We start from the raw sequence: 4,693 nt of genomic DNA on the forward strand, positions 1-4,693 counted from the left end.
CCCACTTCCTCATCCTTTATCAAATGGTCCTCCAGGACACAGACATGAACAGGAGTTTATAGTTGTAGGAGTCTACAGACTTTAAGGGATCTTTAATAGTATTTAATGTTCTCATTTATACAATTTAGCCAGTATTTTTTTTTAGTTCATCACACATACATAGAACCAGGCTAGGAAACAAAACCATCAAAATGAAGAAGCAGAGTGAGGCATCAGTTTATGGAAAGAAAGTGGCTTTGATGGTAGGTGGGCCTGGACCTGAAACCTGCACCAGTGCCTCTGTTAGACACAAGTGCATTGCCCCAGTCTCCTCAGGATAGTTACCACCAGGTAGGATGGGTGATGAGAACTGAAGGGGTGGAGGTGTGTGTATGTAATAATCTAATCTATAAAAAGTTTTAGATATAGTATCTACCAGATGGACCAAAACATAATCTATATCTTATCTTTAAAAATAGAAACTCATTAGTTTCCCTAAATTACAACCTCATTCAACTGAATATTCTTCTTAAATGACTTGGCGCTTTCCTTTCCAGTAAGTTAAGAAGTGGGCTTCTCTGTCTAATACGCGTACCCTACAGGGGAGTCATCAGCTTTAAGGTTTAACTACCCCACCTTTCACTACTGTCCTATTGTTTTAACTTTTGCTTAAAATGTTTGAGGGTTTGGGGGGAAGTACTTAACGACCCGCTGTCCTTTTTATTTCTTGGATAAGAACCACACACAGGAGAAGCAGATACAATTGCAATATTGATTTTCAGCTTTCAAGCTCTCTTCACATCTTCATTAAAATCCCACCATGCGAATCCGTGTGGGCAGAAAAGCCTTTCCGGCATTATTATGTTTTCAGAGTCTGTATAAAATGGGATGTCACCTTTGCCCTTCTCATTTTTTTCAATGTATGTTTCATAACTGGGTCAGTTTTCAGAAAACAAAGCTGCCTCCAGATTTGTTCTTATTTTGTAGAATTGCCTTGGCTATTTGAGGTGTTTTCTGGTTCCATATAAATCATAGAACTATTTATTCAAGATCTGCAAGGTTTGATGTTGGTATTTTAATGGGGTTTGCTCTAAGTCTGTAGATTGCTTTGGGTAGTGTGGGTGTGGGTATTTTAACAGTGCTCATTCTTGCCAGCCATGAGCATGGCACGTTCTCCATTTGTTAGCATCCTCTGCCATTGCTTTTCAAGGGCTTTCACGGTTCTCTCTGTAGAGATCCTTCACATCCTCTGTTCAGCAAATTCCAAGGGGTTTAATTTTCTTTGGTGCTATTATGAAGGGTATTGTGCTCTGATTTGATGCTTAGCTTGGCTGTTGCTGGCTTTTATGAAGGCTACTGATTTGTGAACATTGATTTTATACCCTGAGACATTGCTGTAGTTCTTGATCAATTCCAGGAGTCTCATGGTTGAGTCCTTGGGGCTTTCTAAGCATAATATTAGATAGACATCAAAGAGTGCAACCTCTCTGTCCCCATCTGCATACCCCCGATACCTGCTCTTGCCTGGTTGCGCTGGCCAGGAAAAACAAGCATCGCCTGTACTCAGTGCTAACTGGAAACTTGTAGATTGACAAACGTGCTCACATGATAGAAAAACTCAACTGAATCCAAGAAGGGGCGGGGGCGGGGCCATCAGGCTTATTCCCAGGAACAGGCGGAGGACACAAGTACAACTTAAACCCTACCTTACAAACGCAAGCAGTGTCGCCTAATGTCTGTACCCTCATACTAATCAGAAATTTAAAAATAAATAAAGCTGGGAAAAAAAGAAAGAGAACAAAGCTACTCCTTTCTTGTGGCCAGTTCTGCCTGTTCCTGAGCCGACTCTGTGTCTGGAGCAGGCACACCAGCCTCGCTGTCCAGTGGGGTCAAGTCCACCATCGTGGGCCCTCCAGACTTGTCCCATCTGTTCCTCCTGTGACTCCATTTGGTTTCCAGCCCCTGCCACCATCAGTTTCGTGAGATCATGCTGCTGACCTGGGGGCTTGTGAGATTCTGTCCAGACCCCGATGCCCTTGGAGGACTCCAGCTGGCACTGACACTGACACCACTCTTCACATGGGTCATCTCAGCAGCGAGACGCACCGTTTGGGCATCCATCCCCTCAGTAAGTCTTTCTAACACAGCTGATATGCGTCAAGCACCCTGATTGTAGGTGTGGTTGTTGGGTTTGTTCCTTATTCTCAAAAAGGGGGACCCGGAGCCCTTCCCTGCCCTCCCCTCTGTAGTTCCTGGGATGCTCCCCCCGTTCTCCAGTCCCACCAGCTCTGAGCCAGCACTGACGTCTGGGAGACATAGCACTAGTGGGGCTGGACTTGTGACAGGTCTTTCTGTTGTGGCCTCGTACCCAGCGCAGCTGGAGGGAACCCCCTGCGTTGCTGTCCTCTCTCACGTCCTGCTGTCTTGCTCTGTCGGTACGGGAGGCCAGTGCCTTGCTCTTCTCAGCTTGTGTCCTGGCCTTTCCCCCAGGCTGGGAACATGCTTATATCTATCCACTGGGTGGGAGGAGAGAGAGGAGGGAGGACCCTGACTCAGCTGTGCCATGTGTCACCACCATCACTACAGAGCCAACTATCTTGTGAACTCACAGAGTCTTGTCCTGTGCAGAACTGGATCCAAGGACGGGTTTGAGAACTGCATGGTGCTGGTCCCAACCACCAGACTGGACCTTGTGTCACACCTTCTGGAGCCCAAGTGCACTGCATCAGGCTGCGTGAGTGTGCTGCCGGTTCCTGGGGCTTTCTACTGCCCCACCTCCACCCTATCGCAATTTTCTTCTTGATCCCACTCCAGCCTCCTTGCTCAGTCACAGCCTGTCTTAGATGTGACATGCACCAATGCTAAGGTAGTCACAGAATTTGACATCTGAATCAGGACAGTTCTGAAGTAAAATGGGGTCTGTGGGGAAGATGAGTTGATTAGGCTCCTGGCCTGAAGGCGGTGGGTGCCATGGTATTTAAGGGAGAGCAGGTAGGTGTGTGTTAAGGAACCGTGATCAAGCAATGTGACATCTTTCTTATGTAATTGCACAGAGCCACTGCTGTTCTGATGGCTATATAAGGCCCTGAGGCTTTCTTCCAGGTGGGTGGGGGAGTTTCTTAGCCAGCTCTCCAGCTCCACAAGAGCTGCAGGGAGGCCGTGTCCCTGTGTCTGCTCACTGGCCGCAGTGAGCCGAGTGGAGGGAACGTCTCAGCTGCCTTTGGCTCCTCAGCCTCTCTCCAATCCATCCGAATCCCATGCGAACCTCTCTGGCCTCAATCTCTGGCACTACCGAGTCCTGTTAACAACTTCACCAGGACATAGGTATCAGCAGGGACAGTCCCAGGCAAGCCAGGTGACCGACGCAGCGACTGACAAGTGCCCTGCCCTCTACGTTCATGCATCCCTCTTCTGCACTCAGAATGGTCTTCTGAGAAGCTCAAGATGGTTTTAAAATCTAGATGTTTATTATACCAATTCCAAAATGGTTATTTTTGTTACACCTGCATTCTAATGAATGTTGTCAAACAATTGCATTTAACAGATTGGTTTTTGCCCCAGGTCTTTGTGGCTAATGTTATCTGCCAGAGTAGCTGTGTAAAAAATATCTATAGAATCTGACAGGTTTGTGAGGTTACTTTTCTACACACACACACAAATACGTGAAAGGGAGCTATGTAAAGATTTAATCACAATAAGTCACATAATGATAAATGTGAATGAGGCTATTCTGCAACTTCAGTCTTCAAATCTACCGGGCACGTGGCTGGCTCTCACGGTTCTGTGCCTGGGAGGCTGAGGAGAGGCCAGGAGTTTGAGGCTGTGGTGAGCTATGATCCCATCTGTGAGTGGCTATTGCACTCTAGCTTGGGCAACATAGCAAGATCCAGATCTTAAAACAAAGAACTTCTGAGCCAAAACCTTTTCTCCTGTATTTTATGATATAGAACTTTGAGCTTAAATACCCACTGGTGGGCTCAGTGCCCATAGCTCACTGAGTAGGGCGACAGCCACATACACCGAGGCTGGTGGGTTCAAGCCTGGCATAGGCCTGCTAAACAACAATGACAACTGCAACCAAAAAATAGCTGGGTGTTATAGTGGGCACCTGTAGTCCCAGCTACTTGGGAGGCTGAGGCAAGAGAATCACTTAAGCCCAAGAGTTGGAGATTGCTGTGAGCTGTGACGCTACAGTACTCTACTGAGGGTGACATAGTGAGACTCTTATCTCAAAAAAAAAAAAAAATACCCATTTGTGTGCTTCACTCGACGTGGGATGTGGAGGTGTGGGCTAAGAATAACGTGTCTCTGCAGAGACAGCTCACAGCCCTGTCCTGTGGAGACAAGGTGCAGCCGCATTAGAGCAGAAGTATGTGTGTGTCTCTCCCAGCAGCGAGCACAGGGATCTTCATCCCTGCAAGAGCACGGCTGCTTATCAAGTTGATTACATTTTGTTAATGTCCTGGTGGACTTTGTCCCAAGAGAGACTGGCTATTTTGTTGTGATGTGGTGCTAATTTAGGGCAAAATCATTGTTTTCTTCATTGTGTGAGGATATCTCTTTTCAGAACTGGTTTAGAGAAAGAATCCTGCTGTATATGAAAAAATTGCTCAGTCTAATGTAATCACTTCATAGATGCACTGTCTTTGGAAAGTTGTCCATTCTTCTCCTTGTGACAACATTCTGCTGTGTTCCAAATGGTGCTGAGTGAGGT

Source organism: Otolemur garnettii, unplaced genomic scaffold (genome assembly GCF_000181295.1).
Source record: "Otolemur garnettii isolate 467f Iridium unplaced genomic scaffold, OtoGar3 scaffold00205, whole genome shotgun sequence".
In the NCBI taxonomy this organism is placed as follows: domain Eukaryota; kingdom Metazoa; phylum Chordata; class Mammalia; order Primates; family Galagidae; genus Otolemur; species Otolemur garnettii.